The sequence below is a fragment of the Paroedura picta genome, chromosome 1 (assembly GCF_049243985.1).
Source record: "Paroedura picta isolate Pp20150507F chromosome 1, Ppicta_v3.0, whole genome shotgun sequence".
Classification (NCBI taxonomy): Eukaryota; Metazoa; Chordata; class Lepidosauria; order Squamata; family Gekkonidae; genus Paroedura; species Paroedura picta.
In genome coordinates this window covers 154290906-154315027 of record NC_135369.1, presented here as the reverse complement: position 1 = coordinate 154315027, position 24122 = coordinate 154290906, and the positions used below count along the sequence as shown (strand labels likewise).

General features: G+C 42.2%; 1 long non-coding RNA gene across 2 annotated transcripts in view; it reads right to left on the bottom strand.

Moving 5' to 3' along the window:
* Positions 1-253: 253 nt before the first annotated feature.
* LOC143844715 (uncharacterized) overlaps positions 254-24122 on the bottom strand; it is a 53508-nt gene continuing 29639 nt past the window's right edge. Inside the window, exons 1-3 of one of the 2 annotated variants that reach the window (XR_013234129.1) lie at positions 20656-20798; positions 1138-1355; positions 254-360 (exon numbers count right to left, since the gene is read on the bottom strand). This is a non-coding gene — a long non-coding RNA (uncharacterized LOC143844715). Of the gene's footprint in view, positions 361-1137; positions 1356-20655; positions 20799-24122 lie in introns of those variants that run through there. The other variant, XR_013234114.1, reaches the window with a different exon arrangement.

The window sequence follows — 24122 nt, the reverse complement described above, 5'->3', positions numbered from 1 at the left end:
CTATTGGATACTGAATAAGGTTCAGTGTCCTGATTCTTATTTTCAGAGCCCTAAACCAGTGGTTCTCAACCTTCCTAATGCTGCAACCCTTTATTAAGATGAAACTTTGTACTAATGGACTCCGTATAATGATTCTAGTTCCTCATGTTGTGGTGACCCCCAACCATAAAATTATGCAAGTGTTCTTTCACAGGAATTAAACCGAAACTGACCAATGGCATGAAGATCCATTGTTCATGATTGTATTTTTTTCCCCCGGGGGTGCTGCTGGAGCAGCTGGTGGCCGATCAGAAGCACCTGCAGGAGGAGAGGCATCAGTGGTGGTACACCCCCTGTCAAGCCGCTTGTCCTGTCGCAACCCTGTGAAAGGGGAAACTTGTGAACTTCCAGAAAGGGAAAGACCTGAATTCTAGATCAAATCAATTCTGAATTCTGGAGGGTATTATTTCATGGGGTCACCTTAAGGGGCGGGCAGTTGACGCAGCAGGGGGTGAGCCAAGGAAAGACATGGCTGCATCCGGCCCAGCAGCTTGTCCGTGCCCAGACAAGCACACAGCAGTGGAGTGAGGGGCAGGCTCACGGTTGTGATATCCATATGGAAAGGAAAGTCTGTATCTTACCAGTTCCATCCACAACAGCATTATTTTCCCTGCTGCATTTTTTGTGATGGCTACCCCCAAAGCATTCCTCCCTTCTCAGATTGCTAATTGCAAACCTCACATGACTTACTCATGAGTAAAAATTCCCAGGACAGCGGCTTTTCCTAGCTGTCCTGTGTCCCAGTGGGCCAGCAGGGGGCTGTTTCTGGGCCTTCCACATACCCCCTCCCTCCAGAAGGCATGCAGAGGCTTCGCCAGGAGGTGGCTTACTGCCCCCCCATGTCCTCCAAATTGAAAGAGGCCAGGAGGCCAGAGTAAATTACTGGTAGCAGGTCATGCTCTAAGTCCAGGTCCTCTTCCCCCAAGCAAATTTCATAAACTGGCAGTAAGTTAGATTCAGAGAGCTGATTCCTTATTAGCCTTTCCTTGCGGAGAGCTCCCTCCTGATTAGGGCTAAACCTCCAGGGCTGATGGCACTCCTGATTGAGGCTAAACTATCCTGGTTGAGAGCCATGACTTACTCATGAGTAAACATTACCAGTGTATAGGCTTTTCCTGGCTGTCTGCGTGCAATTTGACGTGATTGGCCATCATTGGGAATGCAATTTTAACTGATTGTCCCTCATTGGCAAAGTGCTGTCTCCCTCTTCGCAGCATACTCCAAGGCCAATCAGACAGTGTGTTGGCTGTACGCAAGTTCAACTTTATGTTTAGTGATGGTGGTCCCTTGCATTTCATTATGAAGTGTCTTGATTGCTAGGGATGAAACAGAGGGGATGGTCTGTTAATATTAACAACACATTGATAGCACCAACAGTGATGGTGTCATAAACAGCAGCAACAATCAGCTAGAGATATATGTCTAACTCTTTTCATTTTTCCTTTGCTCTCAATCTCCTTGGTCAATCATCTCCAAAAGAAAATCTGGACTGATAGATAATCACACTTAAATGTGGGACTCTATAGAATTCTTAACAAGATGCTCAATCCCTGGGGATACTTCCCTGTTTGCCACCAGCCCCTTCAGGCCTTGGGAAGTGCATTCATCGGTCCCTCAAGGGCTAGGGCAGTGGTTGGCCACTGCCCCTCCACAACTAAAATTTTGATTGAGGACCCAGCACTCACTGGCATGCAGCCTAGACTGGTTGGGCCACCAGTTACACCGCAAAACCACTGGTGGCACTGAAGTCACTGGTTGTAATAAGAAAGCATTCTATTGGAAGAAAGCAGAGATTTCCAGGGCATGACCAGCCTGAGGATTTTGACCACTGGATCCAATCATTGTGTCCTCGGTCCCAATGAAGTCAGTACACCTCTTGTTTCTGGAAGCCTATCATGATGTGCCTGTAGCCCTAGAAGCAGGAGAGTCAGCAAAACACAGCATTTGGGAAGGAGCGGGGGAGTCCGGATCCTGCCATGGCCATATACAGGCTGGCTTGCCCAGGGGATGTGGAAAGTGATGGCATGGCTTCTTATAGCAGTGACAGGAATGAGCGCACAAAGGGATGTTGGTGGATGGCGGGAAGGGTAAAGGATGAGCCTGGGGTGCCTCAGCAGAGGGAAGGTTGCTGTGGGACTGTCAATGATCCTGGATCCCTATCTGGACATCAGACTAGGGCCCAAGAATCACAAGTTGTCCTTCAGCATTGCACTCCTGTCAGTGGGTATCATACCGGGATGTCCATTCCACTGCATGGAAGTATTGGCCTTGTTGTTTCAGCTATAAATACAAATCCACCCTCCCCACCACCACCACCACCACCTTCAGTAAGTAGCAGTGTTTTCTTACAGGCAGCCCTGGGTCAACCATTAAGCAAAATATAAATCTGTTTAGTGAAGGGGGGCACCACAGAGATTCCCCACCCAGCTATCATGCCCTTAACTCTTTCATTGTCCATATCTGCCATGTTTGACTTTAAACTGCATTGTTGTTGTTGTTTTAAATTGTTTTGGCATGGTGAGTGCTTTAAGCTTAAAAGTTTGTTTTGGTGATGTCATCAGGTATCCCATTTGGTTCTGTTCTAGGGCATGAGAATTTCACCTCTGTTGAACGTAAACACAGCTGGCTGTTTTTTTCAGTGAGCCTTAATTCAGCCCTGCTTACTGGCATAAGAGATCTGAAATGCACACAACACGTTCTTTAATCACAAATCTGCTCTGCTGCATCATACGTGGAGCCTTTGTGTGTATTCATTTGCATTGTGTGCATTCTTCCCCAATGAAATCAGTGAGGCAGTCTTCAAATTTGCAAGTTGTCTGGGTACGCTGCAGCATCAGTCAGCCTCGCTTAATAGGATATTTATTGTGTATACAGCATGATTAACAATTAAAATGACGGGACATTAAAGTCCATATGTATTTTAAGTAAATTTAGAATTCAGGTGGGGAACATTTGAGAGCTTTGCTTTCATCTTTGCTGCTGGAGTTCAACACTGATAAAAAGTGAAGCTGAACGGCCATCTTTTGCATATTTTTCAAAACAAAACACTAAACAGACGTGAAAGAAAATACGGAAACTTAAATTGCATGTGATTATTTTATCTACTGATTTTTTCAATCATACACTAAGCTTTTCAGCAGTGAAATATACCATGAAATGTGCCACTGATGTCCCCCCTGCCTTCTAGTTTGCTTTAGAAAGATGATCATATTCTAGCTCTCTGTTTTCTCTCCTGTCTATCACAAACACAAAGAGTGGAACTTCGGGGGGAGGGGGGGATAATCTGGCACTTTTATTTCTTTTCACTTTATCTATTCCCAGGGCTAACATCCATGGCTAGCATGGCTGAGCATGTACTGAGGCCCATGAAACAGAAGAAAGGCCACTGCCAGCCTGAAATGCTTTGCCCATCAACTCTGTTCAGGCATGGGGAGATTGCCTCTGAGGCGGTTCAGTGTTGCAGGAACTGGAAAAAAACTATCCACTTATTGAATTCTCACATACTGAAGAACAAATGGATGTGTAGATTGAGGCAACAACAGACTGCGATACATGATGTCACTTTTGTGTGCGTGAGGACGCATGATAGCACTTGGAACTTACACAACACAAATCATTTCCGTTGCTCTCTAGCAGAGGTTTATCACTTCTAAAAGATTTCGTATCATAGTTTTGATCTGTAAAAGGCAAGTTGCAGCAATTCTAAACAATACTTACATATAAGCGACCTCATTCTGTTCTCAGATAGACAAAGAATGGAAAGCAAATATCAAGTACCATTTGTATTTCACTTCTATTTTCAAGGCGAATCCCGGGTGAGTGTACATCGGGAGGGGGGGCAGCATATTTTTGAAGCTGGTAAATTCACAATTACCAACAAGTGGCAATTCATTTCAGATCTGCATAGATTATCTGTGCTTTTGGATGTTGATTCCCAAAGGCAGCTTGTCAAAGAGTCCCTGGCTGAACCCCATGGGTTCTCAGGGTGTGTGCGCAAATAACCAGATGTTTGCTTATCCCATACACATACACAACACAATACTCTTAAGACAAACAACAAAATAATGAAGGTAGCTTACTACCTGATGCTTGAAAATCTGTATCTGCAAGCACATGCTTGATTATTTGCATATGGAGGTCTTGATTCAAAATCTTTTCTACTATGCTGCAGCAACATCATCTTTCAATTACAAATGTAAGTTTTGCCATGCCAGAGTCAGACAACCAATCTGGTCAATCAGGAACCATCTTTGCTAGAAACATCTAGAAGGCAACTCATTCATTCCCCTCACAAGACACCAGGGCAGAGTCTGCACTTACTTTCTTTATTCCATTGTCAATCCTGTTGAATTCAGATCGCTTTGAACTCGATTCTTCCTTCCCCCCCCCCACTGAAACAGGAAAGTCTTCTGCACGTGGTTAGGGTAGTTCAGAAGGGGGGGGGGGAGCCAAGCCTCTTTCTTTCTTTTATTGAAGAGAGGGGGGGGGGGAGAGGAGCCAGGCAGGGAGCCTCTTTCTTTTCTTGGAGGGGAGGGGGAGAGGATCAAAAAAGGCAGAGGAGGAAAAATCCAGGACCGACAGAAGTTGAGAGAAATTAGGGGCTTCTCCTTTAAGGCAAGCGTGTCACGTGACCAGGTGTAGCCTATCAGAGGTTCTCTACCACAGAGCTTTTTTTCCAAATGGATATTGAGGATTTTCAGCACTCTGAGATATGGCACAATAAAGGTAGAGTCACTCCAAATCAATCCTTCTTGCTGCAGAAGGAAAATTAAAATTGCCCAAAATCCAAACGGAAATCACATTCTGTGTAGAGGGCAGGGACTGAATCGATCTGGGGCTGGAATAAAAGCTCCGTGCAGTTTACACCCAGGTTTACTATCCAGGCATAGTAATGTGCTTGAGCCAGCCTGAGTCAGTCTCTCATTGCAAACATGTGCAAAATGAAACATGCCACACGTTAACCTTGGGAAGGAGGAACTGGGTTTGCTTTGCTTGACCTGCTGTAGAAGCAGTTGTGACAGGCTGTTTCTATTAACTGAGGGGGATCCATACAGCCTTCTATGATTTGGGGGGAACTAGGTCTGTTTTAAGAGCCTCTTGTGGCGCAGAGTGGTAAGCGGCAGAAGTGCTGTCTGAAGCTGTCTGTCCATGAGGTTGGGAGTTCGATCCCAGCAGCCGGCTCAAGGTTGACGCAGCCTTCCATCCTTCCGAGGTCGGTAAAATGATTACCCAGCTTGCTGCTGCGGGGGTAAAATGGTAATGACTGGGGAAGGCACAGGCAAGGCCACACGTATTGGGTCTGCCGTGAAAACGCTGGAGGGTGTCAGCCCAAGGGTCAGACATGACCCAGTGCTTGCACAGGGGATACTTTTACCTTTATGTCTGTTTTAAACCATAAACCTTCCCCTCAGTTACCAGGTGTTCTAAAGGTAGCAAATGTATAGGCTTAAGTCTGCTGCTGTGAGGTAAGTTTTGTGATTCACAAGTAGGATATAGAGATTACTGAAGTAGGAATTATATATTAAAAACACAGAAGATTTATTTATTTAAAAGTTGGTTTCAAAGACCACCTAAGCAGCATAGGTCTCCAGATGGACCAAGGAGAAACCTGGCTGAGCATATTAATTTAAACTAGTTATGCCTTCAAAGATTAAATGGAATTCTCTTAAATATTTTCAAATATTTGGTATTGTTACCTAAATTGTGTAAACCACCCTGAGACAGTATGACCGTTTATGCACTGGGAACTTCACTGCCCCACCCCCCTGTCAGGAGCACAGATCGGGGGCGGATGAGGTACACCAGGCCAAATGCTCCCCCATGTGGGTGCAGGAAGAGGTGGGCCCACCTGCCATGACTAAAACTCCAGCCTGCAGCCTGGCATGAAACCTCCAGTGCATAAACGGTCTATGTCTGAGAGCAGTGGTATATAAATTGCTAATAGCCACCAGAGTGAAACCTAACATACATGAAATATGGGATTTTACCTACACCAGCCTGCCCTTCCCCAAGACTCAGATAAAATGGCACAAGGTCTGCTTATTAACAGAGACAGGCCTAAGAAATGGGTATGTTGTTCTGTCTCAGAAGTGGGACTAAACCATGCTTCAAAGCAGAGCTACTCTTCCCTCTATCTTAAGGTGACCAGATTTTAACATTGGTAAAGCAGGACACCATTGGTAAAGCAGGTTCTTGATTAAAAATTTGGTCTACAAATTGGAGCAACAAAAATGTTCACAGAATGCTTAGAATACAAAAATAGTATCGTAATATATATTTTTAAATTTCCACGTAAGTACAATTTGCCAGGTGCCCCCAGATGTCCCTCCAAAAGTGGGACAATCTGGTCACCTTACTCTATCTGCTCTTTTTCTGAGACAAGCCTGAGCTCCCACTCCTTCATCTGAGATCTGATCTCCAGCTGTGTTTCCTTCCAGCAATCTGTCACACTTCTCAAAGGTGATTGGTTGCTAGAGCACCATAGGCTCAGTTGAGCTTTTTCCTCTTCAGGGGTGGGTCCATCTCCTATTCATCACAGCAGTAACATGGGGAATGTGGAATAACATGTAAATCAAAACAAATACTAGATAGTCAAAAACATTACTTCTGAAAATAGTAGTGTTTGCATTTTTTGGTTATTGTGATATGGTCTCTGGTGGACACTACTCATTGCTTGAAGTCAAGAAATGGCTAAAATATGAGCAAATTGTAAACAATGTTCTACTTCAATGCACAGTCCTGTGTTACACTATACCTACACTATAATCCATGCTGCTGCTACTTTAAAGGAAACAGAAGTGGGACTAACTACATTAGCAACCACTGCTAAGTTAGCCAGTGTTTTCTTGCTAAGATCATAATTTCCTAGCCCTGAAGATTGTTTAGTCAATTAGGCCACACCAAGAGGTCTTATGAGGCCACTGGGCCTTAGCCTTGGGCTTAACTGCACTGGGCTTTTAAAGCTCGTTTGGCTTGTTCTAAAATACCCATCTGCACCCTGGGGTTTACTGATGGTCCTAGAAGGGTTTCCTGAATGGGTGGGAATTAATTAGAGGGCCAAAGTACATGAGAGAGGTAGTTTGGTGTAGTGGTTAAGAGCGCTGACTTCTAATCTGGCAATCTAATCAGGGCTCTCTCAGCCTCACCTGCCTCACAGGGTGTCTGTTGTGGGGAGAGGAAAGGGAAGGCAATTGTAAGCTGCTTTGAGACTCTTTTCTGGTAGGGAAAAGCAACATATAAGAACCAATTCTTCTTCTTAAAGTGTTGGGTCTCAGTTCCCCAGACCCAACTTGGGTTCCCTGCAGCCAGACAACTCCTAGAGGGAATGGCTTTTTAAAATTAAAGGTGACCACAATTGGGCTCAGAAAACCATCGCAAGGGAAGGTCTCCTTCTTCAGACCCTAAGGCAGACTTTCTCAGTTTTTTTCATTGAAAAACCCTGCAACATTCTTCAAGCTCTGAGAACCCCAAGAAGTGGTGTGATCATGCAGAATACGATTGGGAAGCATAGCTGTGTACATGTCCACCCAGGGCCCCTCCACTTCCCACTCCATCCAGGCCCATCATTAGCCACTTTGGGAGGGGGAGCAGGCCAATATGACCATATATGCTCATCTCACCAGAGAAATCTTTAACAATTTTAAAATATATATTAAAAAATTAATGAACTCCCACATGTTCAGGAAGCCCCTTCTAGGGCTGTCAAGAAACCCCATGGTTGGTTTCATGAAACCCTCATTGAGAAAGCCTGCCCTAAGCCTTCCACCCATGTGCAAATAGTACTGGAGGGAGTTATTTCCCCTTTCTTGCTGTTCTGCAATTTCAATGAATTTTGTTGGCAAGATTTTTTTTTTTAACTATGCTGTTAAAAGTATATGGAAGTTTATTTAGCTTGATAAGTAATTTAGGAATGTACTGTAGTTGGTCTCCTTTCCAACATTGGACTAATGTATTCATTAGGTAGAAAGTATAGTGATTTAAATGCACCCTTATACAAATACAGTTATTGCTGAAACTCGCAATTTGCTGCCTTCCAGAAATTTTGCCTCCAATATATGCATTATTTATATAGGTGTTAATTATGTTTTATTGTTTAAAACCTTTAAAAATGCATGATATTGGCTTGACGAAATGGGGAACTGAAGGATGCATTTTAATGAAATAACTTCATTTTCAGGTGGTTGGGACTGGCTTTTAGAAGACAGTTGCTATAAAACTTCCTAGCAGCATAGGGAATCTTAGGGCTTTTCTGCACGCCATAAATTTAGCGTCATACTTACCATCTGAAGACGCTATATTCCGGCCACTCCGCATGATTTCGCTAAGCTCTTTCGTCCAGCTGGCAAACTGCTCAGTATATCCACCATTTTAAAGCACAAGTTGGTGAATCCCAAAGAGTGGTTTCACCAACCTAAAAAGCGCTATCCCCCAGCAGACAACCAGCAGGCCAGCAACAAAAGAAATGTATGGAGGCAAAGAAGCCCTACCTCTGCTTCCAATGTCCCACCCTCACACCTGCCTCCCTTTCCCTTCTTATGGGGAACAGGAAGTCCATTTTAAAAATGGAGAACAGCCTGGAGCAACAAATAGGCAGACAACCGTGCAGGCGATGCCAGAAATAAAAGTATTTTTTCCAAAGTTGTGACACAAAGCACGCCTCTAAATTTTCCCACCCCCCCCCCCAAAATCAGGAATGAGATTAATGTTTAAAAGTATCTTAAAGACTTGTGATTCCATAAGGGGTGACATTCAAAAAGCACTATGCATCTGTGCATAGACGTTTAAATAGAGAAGTATGGATTTTTTAAAGTAACAAATTATAATTAGTAATTGAGCTAAAATTTTAAATTAACTTTTCCACTCTCTCCGGACTAGGTTAAAACTTCTTGTTGTAATGTGGTGCCCTACCTTCTATTATGAAGACTTCCCAAGACTGCAACTAAAGTAGCTATCAAATATGAGGATAAAGACATTTTAAAAATCCTGTTGTACAAGAAATCCTGAAAGTAAAAAGGGGTCTTCCTGGATAATATAGTGGCTTGAGTTATTTATCATTTGATGAAACTTAACAGCTGCTTTGCAGAAACAATTCTTCCTTCCCAGTGGTAAAGAAACAACTACAGGAAGATGTTCAGTCAGAAAAGGTCATTTTTGCCTCCCAGGAAAATGTTTACTAAATTGATAGTAGCTCAGGATGCTACTAAATGAAAACTTTTCATCAGCCTTAAGACATTTTGCAATTTGTTAAATGTAATATATTTCAAAGGGATGAACTTTAATTTTAATAAAGTTCAAAATACTGCCTGTGATCATTCCTATGCCCACAGTGGAGCTCTTTTAAAGGGGGGGGGGAGAGGAGACACATTTTATTAGCTCACTGTACATAGGAAAGTGACCATTAATTTTAAATGATAATAATCGCTCCCCATTACAAGTCTAATAATTAAGGATACCAATAAAGTGTAAATTTTCACTTCATTCATTCATTCATTCATTCATTCATTCATTCATTCATTCATTCATTGGATTTATATACCGCCATTCGCCAAAGGTCTCACAGCGGTTCACAATAGAATGATACAATCACAATAAAAACCCCATAAATACCCACTATTACAATAAGAAAGATGACATTCTGTCCCATAGCTTCCCCCGCTTGTTCTGTATTGTTTATTCTCTGTGGAATCCTGTATCATCCCTTTTTTCCCAAAAGTTCTAAATTTATTCTCACATGATGTTTATTTTCCAGTCCAAATCCTGTCCAATGTTTTAGAACAAACTGACCCACCTCCTCATAACTAATATACCCACCACCACCCTCATAACAGCCTTGTATTTCCCATGCACTCTCTCTGGCTGCACCTAAATGACAACTGCCATGTAGACAATACATTCAGACAGTGAGTTGTACCAAATGAGGTCGGTGGTTGTCTTCCTAATCTTCTCCCTTTCCAATTTTTCTTCTTGCCTTCCTCATTGACTCCTGGCTCCCTAAATAATAATGAGAAGACATCCACATGTACCCACGTACTCCCTCTGGGTAGTGCTTCAACAGGACTGGTACAGGTACCCTTTGTTTGCCATTAGGATTGTTAATAGGCCAAGTATCCCTTATTGGTGGATTGTTTAGGCCCAGATAATGGTGTGTCCTGCTCCAAGGAGGGTCGAGGCCAACCAATCCCTGGCATTAATATAATGAATTGTACTTTCTGTTGTACTTTTACTTTGGCTTTTGATATGATTGTATCCTTCATTGGCCTCTGACACTGAATTTTCATTGGATTGCGTTTTATGATTTTCTCCTTACATTTTCTAATTTTTATTTCATGACACTGGTCAATAACATTCTCTTTCTTTCCCATCCTCAGTTTCCTGTTCACTTGCTCTGCTATCTTTTGCTCATTTTCTATCGTTATTCCCATCATTTTGGAGGAAATTGATTTGTGTTTGCACTGATGACCATTCACTACTTTTGTATTACTTCAGTGTTCTGTTTTTACTTTATAATCTTTCTTTTTGTACGCAATCCATTTCTCATCAGTGAACACCTATTCTTTGAAGTTTCATTTAACAGCGATGCAATTTTGAATTGTCTCCTTTCTGATTCACCAGATCTGCTTTTCTTTGCTTCTCTTTCTTTGCTGGGGTCTCTATTCTTTCTCTTCCTTTTTTGGAGGTTTTCTGAATTCTTCTTTCTTTACCTACTTATGTTCATTTAATTACTAGTCTGTATTATCTATATAAGCCTTTTGAGGCTTTCTCAAACCCATGGGGTATTTTTATGGATGAAAGTGATTGCTGATTCCTACCACCCCCCATTGCAGATGTCTGACTGTTGTTTAGCTGCTGCCCTAGGATCAGAATTTCAGGGGTATTTTGGACTGCAAAGGTAGCGGGAGGAAGGTTATTTTGACTCAATGGATTGAAATTCCATCCATCCATAGAAATGGTCTGTGGGATCAAGGTCATTATTTCTATTGATACTTTCATTCATTATTGTATTCTATGATATTACCCCATGTTGACTACCATAATTACTTGCTTATTGCATTCACAAATCTTAATTCCATTCTTCTTTCAAAAGCCTGTATGTGTTTTTCTGCATGAAAATTTGGTCATATAATTCCCTTGATTATTTTCTTATCAGTTCTTCTTCAGTCTTTAAAATATGGATTTTATGTTCCTCATCCTCATGTATATTTTGTCATATTAGAATTAGATTTCCCTCACCCATTGGATATCTTCAGTTACTTTAAAAAGATACTTCAAAAGTGATTAATTCTAAGATCAATGTTTATTTATGTCTTCTCTTACCTCTCCTGTCTTTTAATTTGATTCTTTTAAACGTTTGCTTCATATAAATGTAAGCATTTAGAGAGGACTAAGTTTTTAACGTCTGTTATATGAATCCTAATTTTATTTGGCATCTCAAAAAATTATGTCAGTATTATAATGAATTTTCTCATTTTTACTTTTGTTTTGTGAGAATTAGCAAAAGTTTTAGAACTGATTCTACCAAGAGAAGGATAGAATCCCCTGCGTACTACCTATAACCTTGAAATTTTATGTGTTTCACAACACCTGCTTCAATGAACAGCAGCTGGCTAATAACTTACCAAAATATCAGCAGAACAAGAGAGATGTGAATCATTGAACTCTACCAATTACATGCTCAAAAGACTTGATGAAAATCAAAGCTCTCTGTATGTGAGCGCAATGTAACAAGTGCATTCAGAACATCAATGCTCTTCTGAAAAAATAAAATGGTGCCAGTAAAATCTTTAAAAGGTGCCCATACGTTCCTTGGTATTTATAATTATGACTCATGTTCTTGTTAATGGGATTTTGGAAACTATGACAGAATCCAGAGTACTGACTAGTATGCTAACCTAGGATTTGGACTTTTGTTTCTGAAACTGCATACCACAATGATCTTTTAAATAGGTGGTAAGAAAAGGGATGCTGTTCCAATGACAAATGTTCAAATCTCTGGATTGTGGTCATTATTTGGGTAATCATGGAAAAGCTCTGTTCAGTATCAGTCCAAGCATATGAACTCTATTATCTTATTTTCTTTTTTTGCTTGTCTGTTGTCATTCTAAATAGTGTTGTTTCCCCCCCCCATTTATACTTGTGGTCCTGATGATTCATGCATTTCTTTTATATGTTAAGTGCAATTTATATACACTTTAATTAACATGGATCACTATATAATGTATGTCATTTATAAATATCATACAGATTTTTGACACACAAATAATATTGAAATATACATGCATTTTACATAAGGCATGAAATTGCTCACAAACTAAAGTTCGTAATGAATTTTGGCCAGTTCCTGGTATATGAAGTCAAATTCATAGGACAATTGGCATGAACTTTCCATGAAATTTCAAGCGGTTCATGGAGGTCTGCCCCAGTTTATGAGCAGATACATTTCCAGACAGATTGTCTTTACTGAATCAAAACATTTACAAAAAAATTTAAACAGCAACTTGGAGGGCACATGGAGGAGCATGTGCGGGAGCTCCCCTGAGTCTCTGATGTCCCTAGCTTGCACAGGATCCATTTTGTATACTCTTGAATCTTCTGAACTGGATCCTGTGCGAGCTAGACTACAAAATTGCAGAGGGTCTCTAGCAGATTCTCTTGTACCTGTCCTCGAAGCTTGCTAAGGACAGGAATTATGGAGTCTGAGTTATAGCCCTTTAAATAAAGCACTATCCTCAGGACATCTTATTTGGGGGAACATAACTCAGACCCCATAACTGCAGTCCTCTAAAAACTTGGAGGACAGGTAGAGGAGAGTCAGACAGAGATCTCTTGCTAGTTTGGCATTTCTAGCATGGGGGAGGGTCTATTCTACTGTCTCATAAACCTCATAAACTGAACCAGTTTATGTCTTCTCTGAACCAGTTTGTGAGGTAGGTAAGGTTTGTGATGGTCCATGGTTGATGAATGGGCCGTGTTATGAACCATGAACCAAACTGAATCACATTTTCCTGGTTTGTGCCCATCTTTAATAAGGAGATAAAAATAGATTAAAATTAAAACACACGGGCTCAATTGGCAGAAGGGAAAAGCAAAAAAATGAAAGAGTGGTATTTGAAATCAGCCAATAAGTTCGTGAAACTCAGTACTGTTTTCAATTATTTATCCTTATATTCTGTGATAAAGCCCATGCTTGCTATGGATTCCAAAATCATAAATTACTATGATGAGAGTTTCTATATTATGGCATATTTTCAGGCATGAGTTCATATGTTGATTAAAAATTACTCATAACTGTCAGATTATCGCCCCAGCAGCATAACATGTCCTAATTTTCTTCTTTGTAAATGGTTGTATCCTTAATTTCTTTTTATCATGCAATATTACAAAGCTTCTCCATACAATTTTCCCTATACACTGATCAAAATGAACTTCACAGAACATTTATTCTACTTGCCAGATGGCCAGTTTCATCCATCTATGAAAGTCATGGACTCGGTTATCTTGAAAAGTTTTGCTGAACAGCTTTAAATCTATAGAGTTCCATCTGTGCTGTTATTGCTGTTTTATATCTTACCAGACAATGGATGAAAAATGAAGGTATGAACAAAAGTGTGAACAAGTTGTAACTGTTACAAGAGGAAGTATTTTCAGGTTTATAGTCTTCTCAGGTAAGAGAAGAGAGTAAACCTGGGGTACATAACCTCTTTTGATTTCACAGTATATTATCCAGAAGTGGTTACATGAAGGATTATTGGCATATTGGCCTTAGTACAGGGCTTCCACAAATGCAGTGGGTTCACAGAAATTACCTCTGCAGTACGTATTATTCCGCGCTCACTGCATTGTTTTCTACCTATACTGTACCATTATCTGCATTGTTTCACATATCACCTGTAATACTTTATACTTAGTTTCAGATATTTGAAATTCCAATCCTATTGCATAGCTTATTATATGTCTCATTCGATGGATTAGATTGATTTACACACAGTCTAATCTGTTTTGAATCTCAGCAAGAAAGCTGGGAATAAATTAAGTACATAACAATAAAGCAAGTAAAGTAAAACAAAATCCTCCAAAATGCACTTTTGAAGACCTAGGAATCAACCAACTTATATACCATGCGGTGGAAGAGGCTGCACTAGTGTGGGAAAACTGACCAGAATCTCTCATGCATGTTTTCCTTCCATTAACTGAACCACCAGAGCAAGAGTGAGAGGCCTAAGAGTGTGTAGCTGGTTATATCCAAGCCAAAACTTTTATATCCAAGCTAAAAGATATCCCAAATTAGTTATTTTGTTATATCTGAACCAAAAGATTATCTCTTGAAATTTCAGAAGTGTTTCAGTTTTGGGGGGACAGGGAGGAAGAGCAAGTTAGCACCTGCAAACATTAATTTTTAAAAGAAAGAAGGTCTGAGCCTTCAGAGATGCCCGTGATGCCCATGGCACCAGCCCAAGTCTCACAGGAACACAAACAGGCCTGGCACCCATTTTCTGTCAGCTGTCAGGGCCTAGGTGGTCTTTCCCACAAAAAGAGGCCAGTATCTGCAACACGAACCCATCCGGCATCCTTCATTAACTTTTTAAAAAGAGTCTGTTTTAATATGAGGCAAGCAGGTTTTTTAAGGGCACATTTTTAAGCTGGCAAAATTCTAGAACCTGAAAACTGCACCAAAAAAACAATACTTAAAATGAAAAGAAACTCCTGAAATTATGGCAAAATGAAAAGCATGTCCTGAAGATAAACCTGAACACTAATTAAAGCAGTAATTTTTAACTGAACACTCATATGAGAGACAAGTTCAAATGAGCCACCATTCTCACTACAGCTTCCTTGGTTAGTGGTGCATTGTTATTGTGGACCCCCCCCCTCAACTCTCCACAACAGCTTAGATGGGACACAGAAGACTAATGTGCAAAGGCAGCAGTGCTAAAATGTACTCTTGTGAGCTTCATCCATTGTAGCAGCTATGGATTCAACCCATTGCCTGGGACTTAACAGAACATGTATATGAGGCCATATGCAGATCCAGTTATTCCCTGTTCTTCCATTTTGCCTACCTTCTGGAGCTAGACGTTGTAGGACTCATATCTACAAAAAGTGAAGAGGAGGGCCAAGCTGGCATGGCTTTCCAACCAATGGATATATCTTTTTCACTGATGAAAGCACCATTGGTGAAAGATGAAGGGGAGAACAATTTTGTCTAGTTTTTGCCTTCAACCTGCTGGGCTTCTCATAGTGTCCAGCGTCAGCATTACTGTAGTCTTGGTGGACCACAGCAGGAAAAGGACAAGTAGGAAAAAAAAAAACAATGTGAGAGTGTAGTTATATGTGTGCTCCTGAGCAGCAAAGCCATTAAATCACAGCAAGAATGATCATTGGAGGCTGTCTCTTTCTGCTTTAAACCCTAAAGTATAGCTTGTTTTTAAGGATAATAGATAATGCCCACATAATTGAAAGAGATAATATCTTGTAAAGTTGCCAGAAAAAGTATACGGGTCTATGCAACTCCACTGCTAATAATAATTGTGAATATTTCAGAGTGATTAATAAAATATGGGTAAGGAACTCTATTCCCATTTTAATGATGAAATAATATGGCCTTAGGGAGAATGATCTGCACACAAAGAAGGAATATGTAAATATGGAAAATGAATTAATGGTGCTTAGAGAGTACCATAATTGGCAAATATATATATGGTCATTGTAAGGTCTTGGAAACTGCAGTGTGATTATGAAAACTAAAGTCCATATTTTGAAGTTCCAGTTAAGAATCCAAAGGAAAGGGAGTTCACTCAGGGAGTTCTTAAAACAAATGGACTACAGATGGGTTTCATATTTTAAAGCAATATTATTGACAATGTTTAGACTAAATGTAACATCATAGAATCATAGAACCATAGAGTTGGAAGGAGCCAAACCGGCCATCTAGTCCAACCCCCTGCTCTACGCAGGATCAGCATAACACATCCAGGATAAGTTTCTGCCTAGCTGCTGCTTAAAGATTGCCAGTGAAAGGGAGTTCACTACTTCCATATCATATTACATGTCTTAACTAACAACTCTGCGGTGGGATGTCCATGCAGCTAATTTTCTGCATTAGCCTATATTCTAATACATCACATTACTTACACACTTTTTATTTTGTATTCCATTTAAAATTTTCTGCCATATTGTTTTCAAAGTGGCTCTCAATATAACTTAAACTAAAAAAAAAAAAAGATTTCCCTGAAACACACAAATAATGATCTAAACCAATAACAACTCAATTTACATTCAGGTTCAGTTTACGGAGGAAACAGCTTGTGTTTTGGAAAATGCATTTCAGCTAATCAGAAATAGTGATGGGTATAAACTGGAAAAATACAATTTGGTTTGTAAATGTGGTATGACCATTTCACTAACCACAAACTGTCATAACTTTTAGCTGATTTGGTTCATGACCAGGTAGAATGTCATGCTAGAGATACCAAACTCATAGAAGATCTCTGTCTCTACCTGTCCTCTAAGTTTGGTGAGGATTAGACTTAAGCGGTCCAAGTTATGGCTCCCCAAAGGAAGTGCCCCCAGGAAATTGCTTTCTGGGGAAATTATTTATTTATTTATTTATTTATTTATTTGATTTGTATGACCGCCGCTCTCGGAAACCGGCTCGCGGCGGTTCACAATATTTTAATACAAATACAATATATTAATTACAGGTTCAGAAGTGTGTAGAATAGATCCTGTGCAAGCTTGAGGCATCTCAGAACCTTCCCCGGATGCTCCTCTACATGCCTATTAAGTTCCACACTCCTCCTCCAGGTTGCTTCGAAGTTTGGCAAACATTGAGCAAAGTTTGGAAATATATCCATTCATGAATGCACGAATCTCCACAAACTGAAAGTTTCTGGTAAGTTCATATCAGTTGACCTGCCACATACTTTATGAACCGTGAACCAGCCAAAATTGATCAGTTTGTGCCCATCCCTAATCAGAAACTTCAGTAAATATGCAGTATCTCCCTAATATCAGTGGGACGCAAGGGTACCTAACTTTGGCCTGGATCATGCCCAACCTCTCTTGTATCAGAGAAGGCATTCTAGTAAACCAAGCTGTTCTTGCCAATGTCTTCATTACCCAGCATCATTTTATGGTACACTGAATGTCGCTATCCTAGATTCCAGATCAATAGAATGTGAAGTTAAACAGTTACCTGGGAACTCAAAGCTACAGACCTGCCATTAGCGCTACAGCAAAACACATTAGCATATTGCACTGGGAAATCACTGCTTCTACTGACAAAGATTTGATTGTAGCCACTTTAAATAAGAGCACCCTTCTGAATCCCAAGAAACAATGTATGCCAGTATTAATGACTTACACAGGACATTTTATACCTTCAACTATTTTCAGTGTGCTACTTGCACTTGAAGTGTAAACCACAAAATATTTTGTATTGTTACATCAGATTAAAGCATTGCTGTGCCATATTCTGTACTGTACCAACTCACAATGTCATTTTCAAAAATTCATTAGGCTCCCCCCCAATAATTGTACCATATTATACTTTAATTTTTGTACTAACAATGTCATTTTCAAAAATTCACTAGCCCCCCCAATAATTGTACCATAATATAATTTAAATTTTTCACATGTTCTCAGGAGTTCAGTCTTGTCACAAAACAGAAGCAACATGAGCTAACAAACCATACCACATTTACCTCCTTTCCAGAAATCATTTTATATTGTTGTTGTTAGTTGTGAAGTTGTGTCCGACCCATCGCAACCCCATGAGCAATGATCTTCCAGCCTTCCTGTCCTCTACCATTCCCCGGAGTCCATTTTTATATTTGTAAGTAAATGTTGTTCGTACATAAATTCCTTTCTTGAAATTTGTTTCATGTGTCTTTCTTAAGAGACTGGAGATAATGTTTTGAACTGATAACAGGTAAATCCCATATGTATTCAAGGCCATTTCTATTTGTGACTAGAATAGCATTTATTTAACCCTAACACACATGAAACATACCAGTCCACTCCATAGATAAAGGGACTTTTGAGAATTAACTGCATAGATGTGATCCACAGTTATATTTCACTAAGCTAACGAACATGCCTCAGTGCATTATGGGCAGTAATGCCAAGCCAGGGATGTTAAAGCTGAGTTGGAGATTTGGGGGTTATTCCACCCTGGGAAGGGTGGAATTTGGGGAATTGAGGGAGCTTAGTAGGGATGTGATGGCATAAAATCTGTCCACCAAATCTGCCATTTCCTCTGAGGAAACTAGTCGCTATAATCTCAAATTCAGTTGTAACTCTGGGAGAACACCAGGCTCCACCAGGAGGCTGGAAACCCTACTAGCTAGCATCAACAAAACCTAGGAGTTGAAACCCATCCATAGCAGAGACTATGTGTATCTATCTACTCTGACAGCATCTTATCTTATATTCTAACTAACAGTCAGGCCTGTTGCATCCAGGAATGCAACGGGCGCTAGATGTGAGTTTGGATTATATGTTATGTCATGTTGTAATGTAATTGTTATGTGTATGGTTTGCGGAAGCATTAGCAGGATGGTAATCTTCCCAGGGCAAGAGACGTGGACTCCCCTCCACATGTTGCCCCATGGATTTGTGGTTGTCTGTGGTGTTTTGATACTGTGATTTTTGGCCTCTGTGCTGGTCTGCTGTCATGGGATTGGTTGGTGTGTTGCTTTCACTCCTTGTTAGCATTGATCGGATAGACATCATGTGACTTGGATTGGCTTTTTGATGGTCTGGTATTGTGATTAGATGAGGATTTCTTTGTAGACCATATTATATTTATTTATTTATTTATTTATTTATTTATTTATTTATTTATTTATTTATTTATTTATTTATTATATTTATATACCGCCCTCCCCGGGGGCTCAGGCATAGAGGCCGAGGAGCTGGTGAGCACCTATCCTAATGGGGAGAGGTGGTCAGAATTGCTTTAACTGCACAAAATACCCCCCCCACACACACACCCTGAGGCTCTCGGCACCCTGAAAGGGCAATGGGGGTGGGGGAGAAAGGAGCCAGGGTGCACCTCTCATGATGGGGAGAAGGTGTTACGTCTGTGGGCATTTGGCCACTGATGCAAATGAGAGCTTCTGCCAGCCAAGGAACTAACCAATCAAAGGAATCTGATCGCTCTGCTTAGAGCCAATCAGATTGCTCTGCTTAGGGCCAATCTGATCGCTCTGTTTAGGGTCAATCGGATTGCTCTGCTTAGAGCCAGTCAGAAGCAGCAGCTGTCTGCCTGAAAGGTATAAAAGTGCATGAGTTTGCCTGTTTTTCTCTGTTCAGTAGTTGTAGTCTGTTGTTGGAGTTGCTAAATAAAAAGAGCAGTTCTGAAGACTTGGAGACTGTGATCACTGAACCCGCAGACGTAATAGAAATGCTTGCTGGCTCATAACACTCCACACATCCCCCTGGGCAGGGTGGAAGAAATCATATAATCAGAGTTGGAAGATAGCTCCAGAGTAATCTAGTCCAACCCCCAGCAGAATGCAGGAAATTAACAACAACCTGCCCAACCATAGTGACCCCAATTCCATGTCCAGATGATGCCACCGGCAAATCAGAATCTCTGCCTAGTCTGAGTGGGAAGAAAATCTCCTTCTGAAGTGCTGAGTGGCATTTCCCTAAGCATGCAAGAAAGGGCCAAAAGAGCCAAGCATCGACACCTACTGCCCACCTACTTTCAATCCTCCTAAAGTCACAGAATCTGATGAGGCAATGCAGAGGAAGATGCTTGCTATGTCTTGAGCTCAACCCCCACCCATTGGACAGAGGGGCAGTGCAGGGGCAAAGGTGCCAGAGAGCACAGTTCTGAATGCAGGGAGATATTTGCCAACTGCTTAATTCCCGCACATGGCAGGGTGCAAAGAGGAGGTTCTCTGCACTCTGGAGGGGCAGCGTGGGGGCAGACACTGAAGAGCACCTCTCCTAATGGGGGAGATGCTTGCCAACTCCTTAAGTCTACACATATACCCTGCTTAGGCAGGGCACAGGAAAGCTGTCTGCACTCTGGAGGGGCAGCGTGGGGGGAAAGGCATTGCTGAGTACCTTTCCCAATGTGGAGAGCAACTTCCTGGATCTTTAACTCCACAGCCATCCTGCACCCTGGAGGGGTGAAGGGGGTGTAATGAGCCAGTGAGCACCTCTCCCAATGGGAAGAGACATTTGCTGGGTCTTTACACTCTCCTGGACAAGGGTGCAGGGAGAGGGCTCCCTGAAACCTCGAAGGGCGGGGGGGGGGGAGGATTGTTAGGTCTCTCCCTGGCAGGGTGTAGAGAGAGAGGCCTATCTGCACCCTGGGGAGACAGTAGGCGAGCCGAGGAATCTCTCTGCTGCCTGGAGGGGTGGTGTGGGTGTCAAGGAGCTGCAAGTACATTTCCCAATGGGGAGAGATGCTTTCCAGCTCTGTAACTCTCCCCCCCCCCTGAGAACTCTCTGATCCGGTGCAGAGAGAAGCCTCTTTGCCTCCTAGCTCTGACTTCATCATACTTGTCAGAGCTCTTCATCCCCCTTCAGTTGGTTCCATGTGGAAGAATGGGAAAGCAGATAAATCAAGAAATAAAATAAATTTTTAAAAACTCAGAAAGTTACCTTGGGATGCTTGGCTGCTGATATTACTGAAGGTAATGTGTGTTGAGTTGGCAAGTCTCAGTGTCTGTAGAAGAGCTGGTTTTTCAGCCCGTTTTTCAGTACTTGAAGTTCTCGAGCTGCTGTTGGCAGCTGGGGGAGGGGTGCTTGGTGAGAGTAATTGCGCAGTGGGGAGAGGCTGTTTTGGTGGAGGGATCCCCCCCCCCCCAATTGGTGCAGGAGGACGCCAAGGGAGCAGAAGCCAGACCCTGCTCCTCGGGCTGGGCGGACCGATGGGGAGGTTTCTGCGCCTCACTACAGCTTGCCCAGGGCTGGTATTGCCAGATGAGCACAGAGGCCACGAATGTGCCCTTGGAGCTGTCATCTTCTGGGGAAAGCAGTCCGCTCTCCACCGCAGCCCCAGGGAATCTTGATTGGGGGACATAAGAACGATGGAGGGAGAAAAAGAGGCGAGAGGGGCGGGGGAGGAGAAGCAGGAGGGACAGGAGCGTCCTGAAAGGCGTCTTCACCTGAGCAGTCAACACTCAGGAGGCAGAAGACGACAGAAGGGAAATCGCGCAGGCGCCTAAAGCAGCTCCTGAGCGGGAAACCGTGGCTGGCTGGGCGGGAGCATGGCTGGGGAAGTTGGCGGAGGGGCGGGGAGAGTGAGTCTTCAGCGGTGGGAAGGGGACGTCTGCCTCCTCGATCTGGCTGTGTCGGATGGGTCGGAATTATTGGGGCTTCTCTCCCCCTCCTCACAACTTAGTTGGTTTCACCCCTGACAGCATTGTTGAGGGCGAAAAGGCAGAGAGGAGAGCAATGGAAGCAGGTTCAGATCCCCATGCGGGAGAAAGGCAAAGCGTCTTCCAAAGAAATAAAATGAACCATTTAGAACAGGGGTTAGTCGAACTGCAGCCCTCCAGATGTCCATGGACCACATTTCCCAGAAGCCCCTGCCAGCGAATGCTGGCAGGGGCTTCTGGCAATTGTGGTCCATGGACATCTGGAGGGCCGCAGTTTGACTACCCCTGATTTAGAAGGTTACTGCATGAGGCGTCTCTGCCTATGTAACTAAAAATAATTGTTTTTGATGGAGGCAATTCTCGGTTTCTTGAGAAGGAGAAGAGCCATTTTTACACCCTGCCTTTCAGTACCTGAAGCTCTGACACTACCAGCTAGGCAAGAGTGATGCCACAGTGGGGAGAGGCTGTTTTTCTGGGGTGGAAATCCCCCCCCAGACTGGGGGAGGAGGCCAAGGGTCTGATAGGGAGTGTTGGAAGCCTCTTGCCACCTCAATATAGCCTCGTCAAGGTTGGCATAGGTTGACGGGGAGGGGGGGTGAACCTAAACAGGCTGTAGACACACCACAGAAGCAGGGTGGGGAGGGAAAGTGCAAACATGCTACTCGATCCCCGGGGTGCAGAGGCAGCAGCACAGTAACCCAGATGAGAGAAGATCTAGCAGTCCAAGGGAGGACGGATTACATTTCAGGGCGTCCCAGTTATGGATCCCAAAAAAGGTCTTCCCAGCAAGATATTTAGATTCATAGAATAATGGAAAGGATCTCCTGGGTTATCTAGTCCAACCCCCTGCATTATGCAGGACATTCACAACTCCATCGCTTATAAGATACACCCTTGTCTCACTCCTTGGCTGACTTTGAACCAATCAGTGTCTCCATATATTGTTCATAGTATGGCCTTTTCATTGGTGTACAATGAACTAATGAGGTGGATAAAGTGGGACAGCGCTCCCAATTCATGTAAGGCATCCCATAGCTTCTTGTGATCAACACAGCCAAACACTTTAGAATATTCAATAAAGCATAGATAGATGGCCTTTTAATATTCATGTGTTTTTTCAAGAATCGAGTGCAAATTTTCAATGTGGTCTTGGGTGCCGCGACCATGTCGAAAACCAGCCTGGAGATCCAGTTGCTGAGCATCAGTGTTTGATTTGAGACAGTTCTGGGTGATCTTCAATAAGTTTTTACTCATATGGGAGATCAGGGCTATAGTTCGAAAAATACTTTGTAGTATCAGTTCTTGCCAAACTTGTGTTAATAAAAAAGAAGACTCGACCCATTACGCACTCACCTAGTTGTCAGAGTTTTAATTACTATATTGTTCAAAATAGCAACCATTTTCTTGGTAATGAGGTCTAAAAGCTAATCTTGGAATTAACGTCTCCACTTTGAATGAACCAAAAAGTTTGTAAAGAAATATGAAAATATTTGTCTTTTAAATATAAACTTCAACATCCAAACAAAGCAATTCCTAACATTATGCCAGAACCAACAAAATACGTAATTTAGTGGCACAAACCTTTTAGCAACATCTCTATGTGGAACATGCATCATGTGCATGATGTTTCAACACATGGGTCTACAACAGCGGTCCCCAACCGTCTAGTAGTTGGGGACCGCCTCCGAAGGTTGGAGAGAGCCGGCGGCCCGGCCACCGCTGCTCGCAAACGCACACGCACAGTTGTCGCACATGCTAGTTTCCACCACTAGGTGGCGCTAACGCACATGCACAGAGCTGCCGCGCGTGCTTTTGCGTCGCTGGCGTGCCGGTGGCCGTGCCTGCTTCTTCCCCCCTTCTCGCTGCGGGGGGGAGGAAGGTGTGGCCGCTGGCGGCCCGGTAGCGGGCCGCGGACCGGGAGTTGAGGACCCCTGGTCTACAACACTGCTTCTAAAATTCTTGCAAATTTCTACTTAAGCATACAATGTTTGTATTTTAACATTTCAGAAATATTTAGCATTTAACTGTGTCATAAATTGCCACAGTAACTTATCATCTGGTGATATGGTATAGAATTTCAGTGCTGGCACAGAATTCTAGCACTTCACAGTAATTATGCACAGCTCTTTCAGATATGACTGGGCAACATTATCCTCTAAGTGATGAAGACGTTTTATGACAATCAGTCACTGCAAGACTGACATTTTATTAACTGGCCCTAGCAATTATCCTTCATAAATAATGAAGTTCACACATACTCTAATGTAAATACCCAGAGTATTGTTTTCTTTGAATTTATTGTTTGCTGAGGGTTTCACACCTGTTAACAAAGTTTTGCTTTTATTGTGTGCCCCAAAGCTCCATAATTTAATTTGATGCAATCTAGGAAGGAAGGTTTTACTATCTAAAAGAATGATTTTACAGTTAGAGGTGATCTTTTTCATGCTTCTCTATGCTTCATTTGGATGTTTAAAAATAATGCAAATACCTCATAGTTGAAAACAAAACACTAATGTGGGAAAACATAATTAACTGCATGCCAAGGAAATTACGTAACTGTGATCATTAAAAGATCACTGTGTTTTATGATACAGCTCCTGTTTTTCAAAGTTTCACTCTAGCTTTGATGTGAACTGATCACTAGCAATAGACAGCAAATCACCAGATTCTGTCCGACATATCCCCTTGCTCCTGTGATTACTCCGTTTGTAATTACCTACTTAATGGTTCCAGAGTATCGAGACAAGG